Source organism: Symphalangus syndactylus, chromosome 24, assembly GCF_028878055.3.
Source record: "Symphalangus syndactylus isolate Jambi chromosome 24, NHGRI_mSymSyn1-v2.1_pri, whole genome shotgun sequence".
Classification (NCBI taxonomy): domain Eukaryota; kingdom Metazoa; phylum Chordata; class Mammalia; order Primates; family Hylobatidae; genus Symphalangus; species Symphalangus syndactylus.
This window is the reverse complement of record NC_072446.2, coordinates 36,772,444-36,796,971: the sequence shown is the minus strand read 5'-3', so window position 1 is coordinate 36,796,971 and position 24,528 is coordinate 36,772,444. Positions and strand designations below refer to the sequence as shown.

The 24,528-nt window shown below is 46.4% G+C and overlaps 1 protein-coding gene across 4 annotated transcripts in view; it reads left to right on the top strand.

Annotated features, from left to right (window-relative positions):
- The window catches only part of PHF20 (PHD finger protein 20), a 182,233-nt gene that overhangs the window by 7,339 nt on the left and 150,366 nt on the right, over positions 1 to 24,528 (top strand). The window contains exon 2 of one of the 4 annotated variants that reach the window (XM_063633691.1): positions 6,266 to 6,387. The exons of 2 other annotated variants lie outside the window; for them this stretch is intronic. The gene's annotated coding sequence lies outside the window, so the exon portion shown is untranslated. Of the gene's footprint in view, positions 1 to 6,190; positions 6,388 to 24,528 lie in introns of those variants that run through there. One more of the 4 variants, XM_055266201.2, reaches the window with a different exon arrangement.

The following is a 24,528-nucleotide window of genomic DNA, read 5'->3' as shown; positions in this document are numbered from 1 at the left end:
GGACCTTGCTCTCTTTTGCCAAATAATGGAACTAATGAGCTGGCAGAAATCCTGTACAATTTTAGAAGCCTAATATGAGCGACTAAATGTAAATAGGACAGTTTTAGGAAAGAGTGGTGGAGCCTGAATCAGTGGACTTTGGGGAAGGAGCAAGAGGAGGGGCTTGGGATTTAAACAAAGGGTTTTTTTTTTTTTTTTTTTTGAGGTGGAGTCTCACTTTGTTGCCCAGGCTAGAGTGCAATGGTGCAATCTCGGCTCACTGCAACCTCTGCCTCCCGGATTCAAGCGATTCTCCTGCTTCAGCCTCCCGAGTAGCTGGTACTACAGGTGTGTGCCACCTCACCCGGCTAATTTTTTATATTTTTAGTAAAGACTGGCTTTCACCATATTGGCCAGGCTGGTCTCAAACTCCTGACCTCGTGATCCGCCTGCCAGGGCCTTCCAAAGTGCTAGGATTACAGGTGTGAGCCACTGCGCTCGGCCTAAACCAAGGTTTTTATTCAATGACAGTTTATTCCATGTCAGGAGCATAATTCTAGGATTTTAAAGGCTGACTTCCAGGTATCTTAGATGGGTATTTGGGGGTCTCTGTCCTAGTAGAGACCTGATTTTCAAGAGGTCTCTTTCTCATATGGAAAAAGTCCATGGCTGGTGGAATGACGTTCCTTTCTTTATTTTTTTTTGTGGAGACGGAGTCTCGCTCTGTCGCCCAGGAGTGCAGTGGTGCAACCTCGGCTCACTGCAACCTCCGTCTCCTGGGTTCAAGCAATTCTCCTGCCTCAGCCTCCTGAGTAGCTGGGATTACAGGTGCCCGCCACTATGCCTGGCTAATTTTTTGTATTTTTAGTAGAGACGGAGTTTCACCATGTTCGCCAGGCTAGTCTTGATCTCCTGACCTCAAGTGATCCACCCGTCTCAGCCTCCCAAAGTGCTGAGATTACAGGCGTGAGCCACTGTGCCCGGCCAATGCCTTTCTTGCTTCTACAGGTGCACAGGTGTTGGAATTTCTAGGTTGTGGAAACTTGGTCTGGAAATGTGGGCATTTTACAATAATGATAACTATAGCTAGCATTTTTGGAGCACTCTGTTAAATGTCATTGAATCCTTACATCTGACCTTTATCCTCTCCTAACAGAGGAGGAAACTGAGATGAGTAATTTGTCCAAGGTCATTTGGCTAATAAGCAGGGCCTGGATTGGAGTCCAGGTTTCTTTGCCTCCTGTCCCAGTGCTCTTACATCCCTTTCTCTTTAGGTATCGTGCTTTATCCCCTAGAAATTTGAGTAAGTCATTTTAACTACAAATCAAACAGGTGGCAGCCTGGAAACCAGCACTGAGGCACTTTGCCACCCTAACCCCAGATTTCATTCTCTTTTTTTTTTTTGAGACGGAGTCTCACACTGTTGCCCAGGCTGGAGTGCAGTGGCACAATCTCAGTTCACTGCAAGCTCCGCCTCCCAGGTTCACGCCATTCTCCTGCCTCAGCCTCCTGAGTAGCTGGGACTACAGGCGCCCTCCACGATGCCTGGCTAATTTTTTGTATTTTTAGTAGAGACGGGGTTTCACCATGTTAGTCAGGATGGTCTCGATCTCCTGACCTCATGATCCACCCTCCTCAGCCTCCCAAAGTGCTGGGATTACAGGCATGAGCCACCATGCCCGGCCCATTCTTTTTTTTTTTTTTTTTTTTTTTTTTTTTTTTTTTTTTGAGACAGAGTCTGACTCTGTCTCCCAGGCTGGAAGGCAGTGGCACGATCTTGGCTCAGTGCAGCCTCTGCCTCCTGGGTTCAAGTGATTCTCCTGCCTCAGCCTCCTGAGTAGCTGGGATTCCAGGTGAACATCACCACACCTGGCTAATCTTTTATGTTTTTAGTAGAGACGGGGTTTCACCATGTTGCTCAGGCTGGTCTTGAACTCCTGACCTCAGGTGATCCAGCAGCCTCGGCCTCCCAAAGTGCTGGGATTACAGACGAGAGCCACTGGCGCTTGGCCTTTTTTTTTTTTTTTTTGAGATGGAGTTTCGCCTTGTAACCTAGGCTGGAGTGCAATGGCACAATCTTGGTTCACTGCATCCTCCGCCTCCCGAGTTCAAGTGATTCTCCTGCCTCAGCCTCCCAAGTAGCTGGGATTACAGGCATGTGCCAACACACCTGGCTAATTTTCTGTTGTTAGTAGAGATGGAGTTTTACCATGTTGGTCAGTCTGGTCTCGAACCCGTGACCTCAGGTGCTCCACCCACCTCGGCCTAAAGTGTTGGGATTACAGGCGTGAGCAAGATTTTATTCTTTTTTTTTTTTTTTTTTTTTTTTTTGAGACGGAGTCTTGCTCTGTCCCCCAGGCTGGAGTGCAGTGGCGCAATCTTGGCTCACTGCAAGCTCTGCCTCCCGGGTTCACGCCATTCTCCTGCCTCAGCCTCCTGAGTAGCTGGGACTATAGGCGCCCGCCAACACGCCCGGCTAATTTTTTGTATTTTTAGTAGAGACGGGGTTTCACCGTGTTAGCCAGGATGGTCTCGATCTCCTGACCTCGTGATCCGCCCGCCTCGGCCTCCCAAAGTGCTGGGATTACAGGTTTGAGCCACCGCGCCCGGCCTCCCAAGATTTTATTCTTTTTTTTCTTTTTTTTTTTTTTTCTGAGACGGAGTCTTGCTCTGTCACCCAGGCTGGAGTGCAGTGGCACGATCTCGGCTCACTGCAACGTCCTTCTCTGGGGTTCAAGCGATTCTCATGCCTCAGCCTCCCGAGTAGCTGGGATTATAGGTGCGTGCCGCCACGTCCGGCTAATTTTCATATTTTTGATAGAGACAGGTTTTACCGTATTGGCCAGGTTGGTCTCCACCCGCCTCAGCCTCCCAAAGTGCTGGGATTACAGGCGTGAGCCACTGTGCCTGGCCTTCATTCTTGACCATGCAAAACATCCTTTAATTGTAGAAGCCCAGTTCTCCCAACTCAGGCTGCCTTTCTACATTTTTCTTTCTTCTTCAGTTTTTGTTGTTGTTGTTGTCGTGCCCAGATACACATAATATAAAATTTGCCATCTTAACCATTTTTAAGTTATATAGCTTACTGGTATTAAATAATGTTGTGCAACCATCACCACTATCCATCTCTGTAACTCTTCAAAATTGAAACTCTGGGCCGGGTCCAATGGCTCATGCCTGTAATCCCAGCACTTTGGGAGGCTGAGGCAGGTAGATCACTTGAGGTCAGGAGTTCGAGGCCAGCCTGGCCAACATGGCAAAACCTCATCTCTACTAAAAATACAAAAATTAGCTGGGCATGGTAGCACCTGCCTGTAATCCCAGCCACTAGGGAGCCTGAAGCAGGAGAACTATTTGAACCCGGGGGCAGGTAGAGGTTGCACTGAGCCAGAATTGCTGCACTGCACTGCAGCCTAGGTGACAGAGCGAGACTCCATCTCAAAAAAAAAAAAAAAAAAAGTGACAGAGTGAGACTCCATCTCAAAAAAAAAAAGTTATAACTCTGTACCCATTAAACACTGACTTCCTGTTTCATGAACCTCCTCCCATCCCCAGCAGCTGCCATTCTACTTTCTGTCTCCATGTTTTTGAATACTTTTCTGCCTTTCTTGAGGCTCCTGGGCATGACTGGTTTGGGTTGCTTGACTGTCCCTTGGTTCCATGGAGTATTGAATTCTGTCTAATGTGCTTTGATGAGTAGGAAATTGGTCATGTTGTGACCTATATGATAATTAGACATGTGCAATTTGTAAAGGCAAGGTAATTAAAGAGGCCACTTTTCTTTTTCTTGTTTTTTTTTTCTTTCTTTTTTTTCTTCTCTTTTTGAGACATTCTCACTCTGTTGTCCAGACTGGAATGCAGTGACATGATCTCGGGGCTGACTGCAACCTCTGCCTCATGGGTTCATGCAATTCTCCTGCCTCAGTCTCCAGAGTAGCTAGGATTACAGGCGCGTGCCACCATGCCCGGCTAATTTTTGTATTTTTGGAAGAGATGGGTTTTCACCGTATTGGCCAAGCTGGTCTTGAACTCCTGACCTCAAGTGATCCACCCTCCTAGGCCTCCCAAAGTGCTAGGATTACAGGCCACTGTGCCTGGCCAAGAGGCCGCTTTTCATGTCCAGGCTGCATGGTATGTGGTGGTGAGGATGTAGTATTTGGGGGTGGAATGCCTGAGTTTGAGTGCCTGTATTTGCCACTCTCTTGGGGCCACATGTAATTTGGGCATATGGCTTAAACCTCTTGAACCTTTCATTGTGTTATGCACATTGGAGGCAGAACTTTCCAGCCTAGCAAGTTACTTAGCCTATATGAGCCTGTTTCCTCACCCAAGTATTATCATAACTGTCTGACATCAGTCATTGGAAATATCAGTAAATGTTACCCTTTCCCTCCATTTCCTAATGTGTAAAGGAAATTAAAGAAACCTGGTTTGGCTGGGCACAGTGGCTCATGCCTGTAATCCCAGCACTCTGGGAGGCCAAGGCAGGAGGACTGCTTGAAGCCAGGAGTTTGAGACCAGTCCTGGCCATAGAGTGAAACCTTGTCTCTATAAAACAGAAAAAAAAAAAAAAAAATTAGTCTGGCATGGTGGTGCACGCCTTGTAGTCCCAGCTCCTTGGGAAGCTGAGGTGGAAGGATTGCTTGAACCCAGGAGTTCAAGGCTGTAGTGAGCTATGATCCTGCCACTGTACTCCAGTGTGGGTGACAGCAAGAGCCTATGTTTAAAAATAAAAAAAAAGAAAAGAAAAAGAAAACATAGTTTATAGAGTTTTCCTGGCTTGAAGATCTATGAAGAGTTGAGTATATGTTACCATTATTACTTTTGTTTTATTCCTCTCAGAAAATGTATGTAAAATTCCTCCATGGGCCCCCTTCAGTGGGCCTTGTTAGTTTGTATTTCATCTATAACTTTATCAGTAGTGTATGCCAAAGAAAAAGACTCTTACATTTTTTTTTTCTTTGTGATGGAGTCTCACTCTGTTGCTCAGGTTGGAGTGCGGTGGCATAATCACAGCTCTCTTGCAGCTTCAACCTCCTGGGTTCAAGGGATCCTCCTGCCTCATCCTCCTGAGTAATTGGGACTATAGGTGTATGCCACCACGCTTAGCTAATTTTTTTTTTTTATTACTTATAGAGACGAGGTCTTGCTATGTTGCCTAGGCTGGTCTCAAACTCTTGGGCTCAAGTGATTCTCCTGCCTCGGCCTTCGGAAGTACTGGGATTGGCCGGGCATGGTGGCTCACTCCTGTAATCCCAGCATTTTGGGAGGCCAAGGTGAGCGGATCACCTGAGGTCAGGAGTTCGAGACCAACTTGACCAACATGGAGAAACCCCATCTCTACTAAAAACACAAAAAATTAGCCGGGCGTGGTGGCACATGCCTGTAATCTCAGCTACTCTTTTTTTTTTTTTTTTTTGAGGCAGAGTTTCGCTCTTATTGCCCAGGCTGGAGTGCAATGGTGTGATCTCGGCTCACCGCAACCTCTGCCTCCTGGGTTCAAGCGATTCTCCTGCCTTAGCCTTCCTGAGTAGCTGGGATTACAGGCATGCGCCACCACGCCCGGCTAATTTTGTATGTTTAGTAGAGACAGGGTTTCTCCATGTTGGTCAGGCTGGTCTCGAACCCCCGACCTCAGGTGATGCACCCACCTCAGCCTCCCAAAGTGCTGGGATTATAGGTGTGAGCCACCGCACCCGGCAATCTCAGCTACTCTTGGGAGGCTGAGGCAGGAGAATCGCTTGAACCCAGGAGGTGGAGGTTGCAGTGAGCCGAGATCGTGCCATTGCACTCTAGCCTGGGCAACAAGAGTGAAACTCTGTCTCAAAACAAAACCAAAACAAAGTACTGGGATTATAGGCATGAGCCACTGTCCCGCCCTCACTTTTTTTTTTTTTTTTGAGATAGTGTATCGCTCTGTCCCCCAGGCTGGAGTGCATTGGCACAATCTCGGCTCACTGCAACCTCCGCCTCCAGGGTTCAAGCGATTCTTCTGCCTTAGCCTCCCGAGTAGCTGTGACTACAGGTGCCTGCCACCATACCTGGTTAATTTTTGTATTTGTAGTAGAGACGGGGTTTCACCATATTGGCCAGGCTGGTCTTGAACTCCTGACCTTGTGATCCGCCTGCCTTGGCCTCCCAAAATGCTGGGATTACAGGAGTGAGCCACTGCATCCAGCCACATTTTTTTTCCCCTAATTTTCACACATTCAAAGCTAACAGTAATCCCTTAATATTTTTAATGTTGAAATATCCCAAAGACTTTGTTTTTCTTTTTGTTTTTGAGATGGAGTCTCACTATGTCTCCCACGCTGGAGTGTAGTGGCATGATCTCTGCTTACTGCAACCTCCGCCTTCCGGGCTCAAGAGATTCTCCTGCCTCAGCCTGCCGAGTAGCTGGGAATACAGGTGCGTGCCATTATGCCCAGCTAATTTTTATGTTTTTAACAGAGATGGAGTTTCACCATGTTGGCCAGGCTGGTCTTGAACTCCTGACCTCAGATGATCTGCCCACCTCAGCATCCCAAAGTATTGGGATTACAGGCATGAGCCACTATACTCAGCCCCCCCCTTTTTTTTTTTTTTTGAGACGGAGTCTCGCTCTGTCGCCCAGGCTGGAGTGCGGTGGCGCAATCTTGGCTCACTGCAAGCTCCGCCTCCCGGGTTCATGCCATTCTCCTGCCTCAGCCTCTCCGAGTAGCTGGGACTACAGGCGCCCGCCACCACGCCTGGCTAATTTTTTTGTATTTTTAATAGAGACGAGATTTCACCGTGGTCTCGATCTCCTGACCTCATGATCCGCCCGCCTCGGCCTCCCAAAGTGCTGGGATTACAAGCGTGAGCCACCGCGCCTGGCCTAGCCCCTTGTTTTTAAAAGCAATAAAGGTTAGTGGGGGCCGGATGTGGTGGCTCGCACCTGTAATTCCAACACTTTGGGAAGCTTAGGTGGGCAGATCACTTGAGCTGAGGAGTTTGAGACTAGCCTTGGCAACATGGCAAAACCCTGCCTCTATAAAAAATACAAAAATGAGGTGTGGTGGCATGTGCATGTAGTCCCAGCACTGGGGGAGCTGAGGTGGGGAGGATGGTTTGAGCCTGGGAGGCAAAGGTTGCAGTGAGCCAGGATCATGCCGCTTCACTCCAACCTGGGCCACAGAGCCAGACACTGTCTTAAAAAAAAAAAAAAAAAAAAAGAGGGTAGTGGGTTTTGGAGGAAGGAAGTCTTGCTTCTGAAGTCCCAGCTCTTCTATCTAGCCAGGTGACTTTGGGCAAGTTGTTTATTGTTTATCCTCCTTCGTAAAATACTGCTGACTTCTCTGCATTGTTGGGAATGAGATGTTTGTCAAGGATTTAGCATGTGGTGATAAATCAGTAAATGTTAAATATTTCCTGGTATTAATAATAAAGGCTAGGAATATAAATTAATACTTAAAGGAAAAGGGACTTTTATTTATTTATTTTTGAGACAGAGTTTTGCTCTTGTCACCCAGGCTGGAGTGTAGTGGTGCAATCTTGGCTCACTGCAACCTCTGCCTCCTGGGTTCAAGTGATTTTCCTGCCTTAGCCTCCCGAGTAGCTGGTACTACGGGCTCCTGCTACCATGTCCGGCTAATTTTTGTATTTTTAGTAGAGATGGGGTTTCACCACGTTGGCCAGGCTGGTCTCGAACTCCTGACCTCAGGTGATCCTCCCGCCTCAGCCTCCCAATGTGCTGGGATTACTGGCGTGAGCCACCATGCGCTGCTAGGATAAGGGAATTAATGAATTGTCTCATAAATATCTTAGGTATTTAAAACTCCATAGGCGTGAAAATATCTCTCGAGGCCCTGTTGAGTAATGATTTCATCTCCAAATTGTTTTCCTTCGTAATATGGTGATATTTCAATTAAGAAATTCTGTAAGAATAGGCTGGGCGTGGTGGCTCACGCTTGTAATCCCAGCACTTTGGGAGGCTGAGACCAGCCTGGCCAACACAGTGAAATCCCGTCTCTACTAAAAATACAAAAAATTAGCTGGGTATGGTTGCAGGTGCCTGTCATCCCAGCTACTTGGGAGGCTGAGGCAGGAGAATCGCTTGAACCCGGGAGGCAGAGGTTGCAGTGAGCTGAGATTGCGCGACTGCACCCCAGCCTGGGCGACAGAGTGTGACTCCATCTCAAAAAAAAAAAAAAATAATAAATCTTGTAAGGATAGCTAGTCAGGTGTGTTTAAAAAAAGACTTCCCAGCTGGGCATGGTGGCTCACGCCTATAATCCCAGCATTTTGGGAGGCCGAGGCAGGCGGATCATGAGGTCAGGAGATCGAGACCATCCTGGCCAACATGGTAAAACCCCATCTCTACTAAAAATACAAAAAAAAATTAGCTGGGTGTGGTGGCACATGCCTGTAATCGCAGCTACTCGGGAGGCTGAGGCAGGAGAATCGCTTGAACTAGAGAGTTGGAGGTTCCAGTGAGCCAAGATTGCGCCACTGCATTCCAGTGTGGTGACAGAGCGTGACTCCGTCTCAATAAATAAATAAGTAAATAAATAAATAAGACTTCCCCTAGGCTGTGAGCAGTGGCTCACGCCTGTAATCCCAGCACTTTGGGAGGCCGAGGTGGGTGGATCACAAGGCCAGGAGATCGAGACTATGCTGGCCAACATGGTGAAACCCCGTCTCTACTAAAATACAAAAAATTAGCCCGGTGTGGTGGTGCACGCCTGTAGTTTCAACTACTTGGGAGGCTGAGGCAGAAGAATTACTTGAACCAAGGAGGTGGAGGTTGCAGTGAGCCGAGATTGAGCCACTGCACTCTAGCTTGGCGACAGAGCAAGACTCCATCTCATGACTCACTCCAGAGCTATAGACTGTATCACTCAGAGAGTGTAGAGTATTGATAGATTGGAGCCCCCAGTGCCTGAAGAAATGGATACAGCTTTTCTTAAGCCCCGGGGATAAAATTGTGGTCAGTCTTCAATTGCTTCATTCTGCATGCTTTGCCTTCCTCTGCATGCAAGGAGCAATAATAGTTCCTACGTTTACCTGTGGATAGCACTCTCCAAAGAACCTCCATATGATTATCTCCTTGAATCTCTACACCCATTGAGGTGGATGATACTGATCTCTTTCCTGTTTTTTTTGTTTTGTTTTTTGTTTTTTGGAGACAGGATCTCTTGCTCTGTTGCCCAAGCTGGAGTACAGTGGTACAATCATAGTTCACTGCAGCCTTGAACCCCTGGGCTCAAGTGATTCTCCGGCCTCAGCCTCCTGAGTAGCTAGGACCACAGGTGTGTGTCACTGTGCCTGGCTAATTATTTATTTATTTATTTGAGACAGAGTTTCACTCTTGTTGCCCAGGCTGGAGTGCAATGACGTGATCTCGGCTCACTGCAATGTCTGCCTCCCAGGTTCAAGAGATTCTCCTGCCTCAGCCTCCTGAATAGCTGGGATTACAGGGATGCACCACCATGCCCAGTTAATTTTGTACTTTTAGTCTAGACGAGGTTTCACCATGTTGGTCAGGCTGGCCTCTAACTCCTGATCTCAGGTGATCTGCCCGCTTCGGCCTCTTAAAATGCTGGGATTACAGGTGTGAGCCACCGTGCCCAGCCTAATTTTTTATTTTTATTTTTACTTTTTGAGACAGAGTTTCACTCTTTCTCCCTGGCTGGAATGTAGTGACGCAATCTCTGCTCACTGCAACCTCCGCCTGGGTTCAAGTGATTCTCTTGCCTCAGCCTCCCCAGTAGCTGGAATTACAGGCCCTTGGCACCACACCCGGCTAATTTCTGTGTTTTTAGTAGAGACAGGGTTTCACCATTTTGGCCAGGCTGGTCTTGAACTCCTGGCCTTAAGTGATCCACCTGCCTTGGCCTCCCAAAGTGCTGGGATTACAGGCATGAGCTACCTAGCGCAGCTCTATATTTTTATTTGTTTATTTATTTATTTTTTTGAGATGGAGTCTCGCTCTGTCACCCAGGCTGGAGTACAGTGGTGCAATCTCGGCTCACTGCAAGCTCCGCCTCCCAAGTTCACGCCATTCTCCTGTCTCAGCCTCCCAAGTAGCTGGGACTACAGGTGCCCAACACCACGCCCGGCTAATTTTTTGTGTTTTTAGTAGAGACAGGGTTTCATCATGTTAGCCAGGATGGTCTCGATCTCCTAACCTTGTGATCCACCCGCCTCGGCCTCCCAAAGTGCTGGGATTACAGGTGTGAGCCACCGTGCCTGGCCTGTTTTTATTTTTTGTAGAGATGAGAGCTCACTATGTTGCCCAGGCTGGCTTCAAACTCCTGGCCTCACTCAAGTGATCCTCTCACCTTGGCCTTCCAAAGTACTGGGATTACAGGTGTGAGCCACCGTGCCTGGCCTATATTTTTATTTTTTGTAGAGATGAGATCTCACTATGTTGCCCAGGCTGGCTTCAAACTCCTGGCCTCACTCAAGTGATCCTCTCACCTTGGCCTTCCAAAGTACTGGGATTACAGGTGTGAGCCACCGTGCCTGGCCTATATTTTTATTTTTTGTAGAGATGAGATCTCACTATTTTGCCCAGGCTGGCTTCAAACTCCTGGCCTCACTCAAGTGATCCTCTCACCTTGGCCTTCCAAAGTACTGGGATTACAGGTGTGAGCCATTGCACCTGGCCTCTTTTCTGTTTTTATTTCCATTTTGCCAGTGAGAAGGCTGAGGTTATCTCTTTTTTTTTTTGAGACATAGTCTTGCTCTGTTGCCCAGGCTGGAGTGCAATGGCATGATCTCTGCTCACTGCAACCTCCACTTCCCATGTTCAAGCCTTTCTCCTGCCTCAGCCTCCTGAGTAGCTGGGATTACTGGTGCACACTACCACGCCTGGCTAATTTTTGGATTTTTACTGGAGATGGAGTTTTGCCATTTTGGCCAGGGTGTTCTTGAATGGACGTCAGGTGTTCCACCCACCTCGGCCTCCCAAAGTGCTGGGATTACCAGTGTGAGCCACTGGGCCTGGCCAGGTTATATCATTTAACAAGCATTTGACCACCATGTTAAGGGCACTGCTTGTTAGATGCTGGGGATGCCTATGAGGAGTTCATTGCCTCTTGGGAGAGATCTGCTTAGATAGGCAGTTTGAGTGTAGAGTGATGAATGCTGTGGCCCAGAGGGTAGGTTAGGTTGCCATGGGAGAATGCAGGTGTGAAGGAAGTCCTTCAGGGAAGTTCCAATGGCTAATCCTGGTCATGAAGGACCAGGAAGAGAAAGCAGCTTGTTTGGCCGGGTGCAGTGGCTCATGCCTGTAATCCCAGCACTTTGGGAGGCTGAGGGGGGCAGATCACCTGAGGTCAGGAGTTCGAGACCACCCTGGCCAACATGGTGAAACTAGAGACTAGCCTGTCTCTAGTAAAAATACAAAAATTAGCCTGGTATGGTGGCGTGCTCCTGTAATTCCAGCTACTCGGGAGGCTGAGTCAGGAGAACCGCTTGAACCAGGGAGACAGAGGTTGCAGTGAGCCAAGATTGTGCCATTGCACTCCAGCCTGGGTGGACAGTGCAAGACTCCGTCAAAAAAAAAAAAAAAAAAAACAGCTCGTTTATACAAAGGCCCTGGAGGTCGGAACTGCAGGGAGTTTGGATGTTGCAGGAGTATAGGCGGTGAGAACAGTAATAACCTTTTTTTCTTTTTTTTTTTTTGTGACGCAGTCTCGCTGTGTCTCCCAGGCTGGAGTGCAGTGGCGGGATCTCGGCTCACTCTAACCTCCACCTGCTGGGTTCAAGCAGTTCTCTTTCCTCAGCCTCCTGAGTAGCTAGGACTACAGGCATGCACCACCGTGCCCTGCTAATTTTTTGTATTTTTAGTAGAGACAGGGTTTCACCACGTTGGCTAGGCTGGTCTCGATCTCCTGACCTCGTGATCCGCCTGCCTCTGCCTCCCAAAGTGGTGGGATTGCAGGTGTGAGCCATGGCGCCCAGCCCCTGCCCCCCCCCTTTTTTTTTATACACAGTTTTGCTCTTGTTGTCCAGTCCAGAGTGCAGTGGCTCGATCTCAGCTCACTGCAACCTCCGCCTCCCAGGTTCAGGCAATTCTCCTGCCTCAGCCTCCTGAGTAGCTGGGATTACAGGCATCTGTCATCATGCCCAGCTAATTTTTTTTTTTTTTTTTTTTTGAGACGGAGTCTTGCTCTGTTGCCCAGGCTGGAGTGCAGTGGCGCAGTCTCGGCTCACTGCAAGCTCCGCCTCCCAGGTTCACGCCATTCTCCTGCCTCAGCCTCTCCGAGTAGCTGGGACTACAGGCGCCTGCCACCACGCCTGGCTAATTTTTTGTATTTTTAGTAGAGACAGGGTTTCACCACGTTGGCTAGGCTGGTCTCGATCTCCTGACCTTGTGATCCTCCTGCCTCAGCCTCCCAAAGTGCTGGGATTACAAGCGTGAGCCATTGCGCCCGGCCTGCCCAGCTAATTTTTTGTGTGTTTAGTAGAGATGGGTTTTCACCACATTGGCCAGGCTGGTCTTGAATTCCTGACCTCAGGTGATCCGCCCGCCTCTGCCTCCCAAAATGCTAGAATTACAGGCATGAGCCACCTTGCCCAGCAAGAACAGTAATAACCCTGCAGGCTTATTGTGTGCCATGCTCTGCTAAATAACTTTTTTTTTTTTTTGACGGAGTCTCGCTCTCTCATCCCGGCTGGAGTGCAATGGTGTGATCCCGGCTCACTGCAACCTCTGCCTTTTGGGTTCAAGCGATTCTCCTTCCTCAGCCTCCCCTGTAGGTGGGATTACAGGCGCATGCCACCATGCCTGGCTAATTCTTGTGTTTTTATTAGAGGCGGGATTTCACCATGTTGACAAGGCTGGTCTCAAACTCCTGACCTCAGGTGATCTGCCTGCCTCAGCCTCCCAAAGTGCTGGGATTACAGGTGTGAGCCACCGGGCCTGGCCTGTGTTAAGTAACTTTTATCTTCACAACACCTATACGATGGTTTGAAGTAGGTGCTGGTGATATCCTCATTTTACAGATGGGGAGCCTGAAGCTCAGAGAGGAAATGACTTGTGCAAGTTGATCTGGAAAGTGGTGGGGCTGGGGTCCAAACTCAGGCACTCTTATTCCAGAGTTCTGGCTCATAACCAGTGTGTCCCACAGCCTCTCTGCTAAAGCTTGCCTGCTTCTCTCCTTTTAAGCTCCAAAAGAGAGTTTCTTTTGGCTTGGTTATAATGGCTAACTCACTAATGGCCAACTCACTAATGGCCCAAATGCTGCACTGAGTACTTTGAATATGGTTCTGTAGGGGAGCCACTAAATTGTTTTTTTTGTTTTGTTTTGTTTTTGTTTTTTGAGACAGAGCCTTGCTGTGTTGCCCAGGCTGGACTGCAGTGGCGCGATCTTGGCTCACTGCAACCTCTGCCTCCTGGGTTCAAGCGATTCTCCTGCCTCAGCCTCCTGAGTAGCTGGAATTACAGGCGTGTGCCACCATTCCCGGCTAATTTTTGTATTTTTAGTAGAGGCGAGGTTTCACCATGTTGGCCAGGCTGGTCTTGAACTCCTGACCTTGTGATCCACCTGCCTCGGCCTCCCAAAGTGTTGGGATTACAGGCGTGAGCCACTGCGCCTGGCCTGAGCTGTTTTAAAATAGAAATCTTATGATCATACATACATTTTAGAAATATCACTGTAGTAGCAGTGATGAAGATTAGCAACGGTGTAATTAACTGGAGTCAGCCTTACCTCGGTTCGATTCCTTGTCCCAATACCTGGCTAGCCTTGGTATTTGGGAAACTTACTTTGTGAACCTCAGTTTTCACATCCATAAAATGGGAATAATCCTCATTACAAACCTAAGAGGTAGACACTAAATGGGCTGATATAGTTTTATATATATATGTATATATCTTAGAATAGTATATACATATATATCTTAGAATAGTGTATATGTATATCTTAGGATAGTGTGTATATATATATAGTATATATATATCTTAGAAGTATATATGTATATCTTAGAAGTGTATATATATATATCTTAGAATAGTATTTGTCATAAAATAACCACTGAGAAGATGTCATCTCATGAGACAGTATTGATTTGGATCTGGGGAAGGTGTAGCTGGAGGCTTGGAGCTCTGTCAAGAGCTATTGGAGTAATCAAGATTAGAACTGATGCAGGGCTGAACTGGGCATCCACTTGGCAATGGCCGAGACTTAGAAGCAGGTCCTAGAAAATGGTGTCCGAGTGTGGGAGATGAGGGAGGGAGAAGGAGGTAAGGGAAGTGCCCATTTTTCTAATATGGCACACTTGCCAATCTTGAGGCCTTATTCTTTGATGGGGACAAAAGGAGAAGGAACTTGTAAGGGTAAGATGATTAGCTCAGTGAAATTGAGTAATATGCCAAAGGTCATACAGCAGATACATTTTAGGGCCAACCCTGGCACGGGCCCTTTCCATTGCTTCTGGGAAAATCCACTGATTTAATCGACTCATTCTCAGTAGTTTGGAATGAGTAAACTCAACTCATTTTTGCTGTCTCTTTGCATTTTAATTATGGAAGGAAAAGCTTGACTCTTGGAGAAAGCATTTCAAGTATCTGCGAAGAAAGTGGGGGAAGTTTTGAGGCCTCTTTCTTTCTTCACTCTTTTTTTTTTTTTTGAGACAGAGTCTTGCTCTGTCGCCGGGCTGGAGTGCAGTGGCTCGATCACGGCTTATTGCAACCTCCGCCTTCTGGGCTCAAGCAATTCTCCTGCCTCAGCCTCTTGAGTAACTGGGATTACAGACACCTGCCACCATGCCTGGCTAATTTTTTGTATTTTTAGTAGAGACGGGGTTTCACCATGTTGGCCAGGCTGGTCTCAAACTGCTGAACTCTGGTGATCTGCCTTCCTTGACCTCCCATAGTGTTGGGATTACAGGCGTGAGCCACCATGCCTGGCCTCTTCCCTCTTTTCATTCTTACCTTCCCCTCCTTCCTTCCTTTCTTTTTCTTCCTCCTTACCTCTTCTGCCTTTCCTCCCTCCTTCCCTACCTTGTCAAGTAAAAGGGACTAATTCCCTTTCTTTTAGTGTGACCTGGGAAGAGGTCCCACTTGAATCAATTTGTCACTTCCCTAGGACTAAAGATACGCTCTTTATGCACTTTAGTGTATTGGATATTATTTGTTAATTTTTAATAATATTGACTGGAATTCTTTGTGTCTGATGTCCTTTTTGCTAGTATACCACCATTGCCATCACCAGTACCATTTAGAGTTTGCTATGCTAAGCACTTGACATCCATTAGCTCACTTATTCTTCACAACAACCCTAGGAAATTGGGGCTGTTGATCCCATTTTACAGCTGGGCAAACAGGCTCAGTGATTTTTCTTGTTGTCACTCAGCCAACAATGCCTGGAGCCAGAATTGGTTAGAATCTGAGTCTAAAACCTGTCTGTGCACCTATCCCTAGGCACTCCGTGGCCTTTCTCCACGGCAGAACTTTGGCAAAAGGTCCTCTTGGAGGCTTCTTCCTGGGAGACCCAGGTATCACTGGACAAGCTAAAATTGTTTATGCTTTCCTGGGACAGCAGCATGGGCTGCGGGAAGTCTCAACCTTCTAGGCTCAGGCTGTGTGTGGGGAAAGCTCCTTTCTGCCAGATTCTTTGCCTCTAGTCGTTCCCTTTGCTTAGAAGTCACTTCCTTTAGATCTCCTTCTTGTCATCTAGTTCTCTGTTCAGACCTCAGTTCCTCGGAGAGTCCTTTCTTTTTCTTTTTTTTTTTTTGAGACAGAGTCTCTCTCTGTCACCTAGGCTGGAGTGCAGTGGCACGATCTCGGCTCACTGCAACCTCCACCTCCTGGGTTCAAGCAATTCTCCTGCCTCAGCCTCCCAAGTAGGTGGGACTACAGGCGCCCACCACCAAGCCTGGCTAATTTTTGTATTTTTGTTTTTTTTTTTTTTTTTTGAGACGGAGTCTCGCTCTGTCACCCAGGCTGGAGTGCAGTGGCGCGATCTCGGCTCACTGCAAGCTCCGCCTCCCGGGTTCACGCCATTCTCCTGCCTCAGCCTCTCCGAGTAGCTGGGACTACAGGCGCCCGCCACCACGCCCGGCTAATTTTTTTTTTTTGTATTTTTAGTAGAGACGGGGTTTCACCGTGGTCTCGATCTCCTGACCTCGTGATCCGCCCGCCTCGGCCTCCCAAAGTGCTGGGATTACAAGCGTGAGCCACCGCGCCTGGCCTAATTTTCTGTATTTTTAGTAGAGACGGGGTTTCACCATATTGGCTAGGCTGGTCTCGAACTCCTGACCTCAGGTGATCCGCCTGCCTCGACCTCCCAAAGCGATGGGAGTACAGGCGTGAGCCACCGCGCCCGTCTTGAGAGTCCTTTCTAACAGCCGTATCTAAAATAGTCCTTCCCATGTCGCTGGTTCACGTTATTTTGTTGTTTTTCCCACAATTACTTATCTCTGTGAGAAATGATCTTTATATGCTCGTGCGGCGCAGTGGCTCATGCCTGTAATCCCAGCACTTTGGGAGACCGAGGTGGGTGGATCACCAGAGGTCAGGAGTTCGAGACCAGCCTGGCCAACATGGAGAAACACTGTCTCTACTAAAAATACAAAAATTAGCCAGGCGTGGTGGTGCACGCCTGTAATCCCAGCTACTGGGGAGGGTGAGGCAGGAGATGCTTGAACCTGGGAGGCGGAGGTTGCAGAGAGCCAAGATCACACCTTGCACTCCAGGCTGGGCGACAAGAGCGGGACTCTGTGTCAAAAAAAAAAAAAAAAAAAAAAAAAAAAAAAAAAAAAAGGCCAGGCGCAGTGGCTCACACCTGTAATCTCAGCACTTTGGGAGGCCGAGGTGGGTGGATCACCTGAGGTCGGGAGTTCGAGACCAGCCTGACCAACATGGAGAAACCCCTTCTTTACTAAAAATACAAAAATTAGCCGGGCGTGGTGGCACATACCTGTAATCCCAGCTACCAGGAGGCTGAAGCAGGAGAATCGCTTGAACCTGGGAGATGGAGGTTGCAGTGAGCCGAGATCGTGCCACTGCACTCCAGCCTGGGCAACAAGAGCGAAACTGCGTCTAAAAAAAAAAAAATGACCCTTATATATGTGCTTATCTTGTTTCTTAGCTGCCTTCCTCAGTAGAGAACAGGGTCCAGGTACCTTGTCCTCCCATTATCTGTCTCCAGTACCTGGCACACAGCAGGCACTCAGTGAATATTTCTTGAATGAGGGGGGCATAAAGATTTAAGCTGGTCTTTCACCTGAAGTGTCCCTCAATTTAAAGTGGTTGGATTGAGTTAAAAGGCACTGTCACCCTTTAATGGAGGTTGAATCCAAGCCTTGTGGTAAGCACCATTAGATTATCCCAAAGCCTGCTCTGTAGTTTCTGGTGGTTGGCATTTTATAACTTGGGAGTCCCAGAGACTTTTTTCCTCGAAAGTTCCAGAGTTTATTTCCCTCTACCCCTGTCCCAGAGCTGATTCACTGAAAGATCTTGTTCCATACCCATCTATCACTTTTAATTCTTTGTTGTCCCTCTTTTCCCTGAGCACAAAGGGATTGCTGAGGGCAAGACTTCCAGTTACTATAGCGACAGTACTCTTTTGCCTCTCCCAAAATAAAACCCAGAGTCTTTGTCAGTACAACATTAACTGTAAATGTGATATGAATTCAGAAAACGTGGGTGCAGTGTCTCATGCCTGTAATCTCAGCACTTTGGGAAGCTGAGGCGGGCAAATCACCTGAGACCAGCTGGCCAACATGGCAATACCCTGTCTCTACTAAAAATACAAAAATTAGCTGGGTGTGGTAGTGTGCTCCTGTAATCCCAGCTACTTGGGAGGCTGAGGCAGGAAAATCACTTGAACCCAGGAGGAGGAGGTTTCAGTGAGCTGAGATTGCACCATTGCACTGCAGCCTGGGGACAGAGCGAGACTCTGTCTAAAAAAAAAAAAAAAAAAAGAAAAGAAAAATCTGCTATCATTTATTGAGTACCTACTTTTTTTTTTTTGAGACGAATCTCACTCTGATGCCTGGGCTGGAATGCAGTGGCGACATCTTGGCTCACTGCAACCTTCATCTCCTGGTTCAAGCAATTTCTTCTGCCTCACCCTCCTGAGTAGCTGGGATTATAGGTGTGTGCCATGACGCCTGGCTGATTTTTGTATTTTTTTAGTAGAGACAGGGTTTCACCACGTTGGCCAGGCTGGTCTCGAATTCCTGACCTTGAGTGATCTGCCCACTTTGCCCTCCCAAAGTGCTGGGATTATAGGTGTGAGCCACTGTGCCCAGCTGACTACCTACTTTGTGTTAGACATTTTAATAGGGGTTTTGCAGACCTTTCTCATTTAATTCTCATAGCACCCACGATAGGGGCCATTATCCCCATATCATAAGTGAAGAAAGAGCTCAACAATGTAGCTTGTAAATAAAGTTGGGGTAAGAATCAACTCAGGAGCTACTGGGCTGAGGTTCGATTGCTGGCTCAGCTCCTTACTATGTGAGTGTCCTTAACTTTCTTTTTCCTTATCTTTATAATGGGGATTAATATAGTACTTCTGTGATTTTTGTAAGAATTAAATTAGTTAATATATGTAAGGTTAATTATTATAAATTTTTTTTTTGAGACAGTCTCACTCTGTCGCCCAGGCTGGAGTGCAGTCGTGCGATCTCAACTCACTGCAACCTCCACCTCCAGGGTTCAAGTGATTGTTCTGCCTCAGCCTCCTGAGTAGCTGGGACTGCAGGTGCACACCACCATACCCAGCTAATTTTTGTATTTTTTTAGTGGAGACGGGGTTTCGCTATGTTTACCTAGATGGTCTCGATCTCTTGACCTCATGATCCGCCTGCCTTGGCCTCTCAAAGTGCTGGGATTGCAGGCGTGAGCCACCGCGCCCGGACTATAAATTTTTTTTTATGTGGGTTTCGTTAGTTTGCATAAGGGTATTTTACATCTACTCTCTTTTTGTAAGGTTAGTTTATATCTTTATCATAGTAGTAGCTTAATAGCATTCTTTATTTAATTTATTACATATTTGTTAAGTTTATAATGTAGTCCTACTGTATTGAATTTTGATTATTCTCTTGTTTTTTAATGGATGAACTACATCCAGTTTGCCCAGAATCTTATGTAAAGAGCTATTGGTTTTTCTCATTTTCACAAATGATTTATTTTTATCCTGGACTGTATTCTTCAGCTTGAAATCCTGAAATGGCTGAGTCCAAGAGTATAAGCAGTTCCACAGCTTGTTCTTTGCTTCCAGATTAAGGTATAAAAAGATGGCCATGGTCAGGACCCCAGGAGGTGTTCTGGTGTACCTGTTTCCCTGCAGCTGGACCAGTGTTAGGTTTTGTCTTTTCTAAATAATTAAGTATTTCTGCTTGTTACATAACGGTGTGATAATTCTGACACATTTGAAAAGCATCCGGTTTGCTTTATCTTCCTGTATTCAAGTTATGTTTATATCTAAAGATATAAATATAAGCATAGCAACGACTTTGGTCAGAGAAAGAGGAAGGACCTTTGAGAAGTACTTTGTCTACTTCTGTGGACATCCTGTTACTTTTGGTAAGAGGGATTTCTCCTGCCTCGGAGGACCTTGAAATTGGCTAGCACCTCTGCATGTCAGTTTCCTCCCTGTAACTTAATTTTACTTGTATACCATGGTAACATTATATTAGTCCTAATTATGTCATCTGGCAGTTGTGAAGATCCAGTAAATAGTAAAATAGTATAAGAATTAAATTCTTGCATTTAAAAAATTTGCAGGTTTTTTTTGGATTTTTTGTAGAGATGAGATTTCACCAAGTTGCCCAGGCTGGTCTTGAACTCGTAGACTCAAGCTGCCTGCCCCTTGGCCTCCCAAAATGCTGGGATTACAGGCATGGGCCTATACTCAGCCTCCCAAAGTGCTGGGATTATAGGCATGAGCCAGTGTACCTGGCCAAAAATTTGCATATTTAAATAACATTTAAAAAAATATGGGCTGGGCATGGTGGCTCATGCCTGTAATCCCAGCACTTTGGTAGGCCAAGGTGGCTGGATCATTTGAGGTCAGGAATTCAAGACCAGCCTGGCCAACATGGTGAAACTCTGTCTCTACTAAAAATACAAAAATTAGCTGGGCAGTAGTGGCATATGCCTGTAATCATAGCTACTCAGGAGACTGAGGCTGGAGAATTGCTTGAGCCTAGGAGGTGGAGGTTACAGTGAGCTGAGATCGTGCCACTGCACTCCAGTCTGGGTGACAGAGTGAGACCCTGTCTCAAAAAAAAAAAAGAAAACATGAAGAAACATAAAGAAGCAACCCCACCACCAGAATAAAATAAAATTTTACCTTCTAAATAATTCTTGCTGATAATTACTTCTGTGGTGGTTTTTTTTTGTTTTTGTTTTTTGTTTTTTGGTTTTTTTTTTTTTTTTGAGATGTAATCTTGCTCTGTCACCCAGACTGGTTTGCAGTGGTGTGATGTCAGCTCACTGCAACCTCCGCCTCCCGGGTTCAAGCGATTCGGTCCTGCCTCAGCCTCCTGAGTACCTGGGATTACAGGTGCCTGCCACCACGCCCGGCTAATTTTTGTATTTCTAGTAGAGATGGGGTTTCACCATGTTGCCCTGGCTGGTCTCGAACACCTGACCTCAGGCGATCCACTTGCCTCGGCCTCCCATAGTGCTGGGATTACAGGCGTGAGCCACTGCACCTGGCCTTTTTTTTTTTTTTGAGACAGGTCTGGCTCTGTTGCCCAGGCTAGAGTGCTGTGGTACAATCTCCGCTGACTGTGACCTCTTCCTTCTGGGCTCAAACCATCCTCCTACCTCAGCCTCCCAAGTAGTTGGGACTACAGACACGCGCTACCATGCCCGGCTAATTTTTTTGTATTTTTTTGTAGAGATGGGATTTCACCATGTTGTCCAGGCTGATCTTGAACTCCTGAGCTCAAGCAATCCACCTACCATAGCCTCCCAAAGTGCTGGGATTACAGGCGTGAGCCACTGTGCCTGGCCCATCGTTCCTTTTAATAGCTGTAGTGGCATGATTGTAGCTTATTGCAGCCTCAAACTCCTGGGCTCAAAGAATCCCACCTCAGCCTCCCGAGTGGCTGAGACACAATCCACTTTTGATGTATGTTTTGGTTGCAGAAATTGCAAAGCTCTATTAATTGTTGTTATAGATAATTTGCTAGGCTTTGAGGGTATGTCTTCATTATAAGTTACTGGCTGTGGGATTGTTGGGCAGAGAGTATGTTTTTGTAGGTGGTGCCAAATTGCCTCTAGAAAGCTTTTCTAGTTTATGCTTTTGGTAGAAGCATTTGAGCATGGTCTTTTCTCCTCATCCCTGCTAACACTACCTTCAAATTTTTGCCAAATTTGAGAAGTGAAAAATTTGTTATTTTAATTTGCATTTCGTTTAATTTAGGGTGATGTTATGTGTATATATTATCACATGTTCATTAGACCTTTGTATCTGTACTCGACCTCCAAATCTGTCAGTTCTTACAGTTTGCGCTTTTTTTTTTTTTTTTGAGACGGAGTCTCGCTCTTGTTGCCCGGGCTGGAGGGCAATGACGTGATCTCAGCTCACCGCAACCTCCGCCTCCCGGGTTCAAGCGATTCTCCTGCCTCAGCCTCCCGAGTAGCTGGGATTACAGGCATGCACCACCACGCCCACTAATTTGGTATTTTTAGTAGAGGTGGGGTTTCTCCATGTTGGTGAGGCTGGTCTTGAACTCCTGACCTCAGGTGATCCATCCTCCTCAGCCTCCCAAATTGCTGGGATTATAGGCGTGAGCCATCGTGCCTGGCCCACTTTGCGCATTTTAAAGTAAGTTGTGCCAGGCGCGGTGGTTCACGCCCATAATCCAAAATCCCAGCACTTTGGGCGGCTGAGGCGGGTGGATCACCTGAGGTCGGAAGTTCAAAACCAGCCTGACCAACATGGAGAAACCCCGTCTTTACTAAAAATACCAAATTAGCTGGGCGTGGTGGTGCATGCCTGTAATCCCAGCTACTCGGGAGGCTGAGGCAGGAGAATCGCTTGAACCCGGGAGGCAGAGGTTGCAGTGAGCTGAGATCATGCCATTGCACTCCAGCCTGGGCGACAGAGCGAGACTCCATCTCAAAAAAAAAAAAAAAAAAAAGAGTAAGTTGTTTGACTTTTTTGTCCTTGGTTTGTATGCACTCTTTGTTAATAATGGAAGTTAGCTCTTTGTCATATGGGTTGCAGTTATTTTCTCCCAGTTTGTCGTTTGTGAAAGTGCCCTTTAAACTGTGCTGCACAGTGCATTTCAAGCTTTCATTGTCATTGATGCAGGGGACATTGACGAATACTGTATTTAAGGAAATAAACTAGGCCCTGTGTCTCCTGTGTAGCAGGGAGTTCCCATTGTAGGGAAATTTGAATGTAAAGGAGTAATTTGAAATCCTGCCAAGGTCTTTTAAAATGGAATCCTATGTGAATACAGATTGCATGAGTTTTTTAAATTCTCTCCATGTCCATATTGAACATGTTCCCTTTTCCTCTTTTTCTGGAAGCTGGTGATTTTTGGAAGAAAAAGCCAAGGCCCTGAAGAAAAGTTAAAAGCTACGGAATCTTTAGCCCTATTGCATCTTCAGAAAAATTGTGTTTAAAACTAAATGAAAGAAGTAAAAATGTACTATTTATGTAATTTTTCTGAAATTCCTGCTTCTGTATTGAACTCTTTTTTATTCTTTAGTAGATATTGTCAATTTAAATAGATACTTTAAGATGATTTCCCCTCTGCTCCTCCCCTCACCCTTTGCTAGAGCTCATTCATGTCTTCTCAGTGTTTGCGTTTGCCTTGCTGGGTGGACTAGAGCTGGAACTGAGTTGGATTCCTAATTTTCAGCATTTCCAGCATAGTGACTTACTGATAATACTTGTTAGTGGTTTGTTGGGTGAATTAATGTGAATTTAAAAACAAACTCTGCCACCTCAGAGGGGTGGAGGGGAAACTGGTAATGGGATGGGAAGGCCAGTTTTGTGTTCTGTGTGATACCAGAGAGTGAAACTTCAAACAGGTGGATCAGAGTTACAATGAAACACGTTTTAGTTCATACGTAGCAAGAATTCTGAGGATTCAGCCTCAAGAGGAATTGGTTTTCTTGAGCTTTTGGGAATAATTTGCTCATCTTCATTCATTCACTGCCTTGCTCCCTCACTCCTGCATTTTAATGGAAGGCCTCCTGGGGTGCCTGGGGGAAAGTAATGAAGAAACAATTAATTCAGAAGTCAGGCCAACCTGGGCTTTTGTTCTGGGGCCTGTCACTTAGCACCTGAACTTTAACCAAGATACTTTAAGCCTAGTTTCCTCATCTGTGATATAACATAGTTATTAACAGCTACTAACTATGTAGTTCTTACTTTGTGCCAGTCCTGAGCTCTTCAAATGGATTATGTATTTTAATCCTCACATCCACTGCCTGGAGATAGATATTATTATTATCACCATCCCTATTTTACAGAGAGGAAAATAATTTACACAAATTCATTCAGCTAATAAGGGGTTAAATAATTTATATAAATTCATTCAGTTAATGATGAGTGGGGCTGGGGATTCAAGGCCAAGCATTTAACCCCATTACATTAAACTCCGTTACTTTGGTAAAAGAAGACTGTCAGGCTACATAGAGCCTGACAAATAATAGCAGCTCAGTGAGTGTTAAGTTTCATCCTGCTTTCTTGTTGGGCATCACCTTTTTATATAATCTGGGAGGGGAAATTAATAATCAGAATATTACTTGGTGTGAATGAAGTCAGAGAACAAGATAATTTGACGTGGTATTGGCCGGGCGCGGTAGCTCACGCTTGTAATCCCAGCACTTTGGGAGGCCGAGGTGGGCGGATCACGAGGTCAGGAGATCGAGACCATCCTGGCTAACATAGTGAGACCCTGTCTCTACTAAAAATACAAAAAAAAAAAAAATTTGATGTGGTATTTCAGGCAAGCCAAAATGAAGACCTTTCTACTGATTGGGTTATACCTGTATGTCAGATTTTTTTTTTTTTTTTGAGACAGAGTCTTGTTCTGTCACCCAGGTAGGAGTGCAGTGGCTTGATCTTGGCTCACTGAAACTCCCACCTCCTGGGTTCAAGCAATTCTCACGCCTCAGCTTCCTGAGTATCTGGGATTGCAGGCGCGCACCACCATGCCTGGCTAATTTTTGTAATTTTAGTAAAGACAGGATTTTACCATGTTGGCCAGGCTGGTCTGGAACTCCTGACTTCGAGTGATCAGCTGCCTCGGCCTCCCAAAGTGCTGTGATTACTGGTGCCACGCCCGGCCATGTGTATGTCAGATTTGATATCTCATTTTCTTAGAGAATGTTTGGTAAAGGCTGTCAAACCTCTGACACTTCCTTTCCTAGGGTCCAAACAGTTAGAACACTCTTGCCAACACAGCTTTTCAGTTTATTAAGTTTCATATTCCTTAATTACAGCTGTCAACCGTTTCTGCCTCAGTTTGCTTTGCTTTATGTGTTTCCCAATATCAGCCCTTCCGAATTTTTTTTTTTTTTTAAGACGGAGTCTCGCTCTGTTGCCAGGCTGGAATGTGGTGGCATGATCTCAGCTCACTGCAACCTCTGCCTGCCAG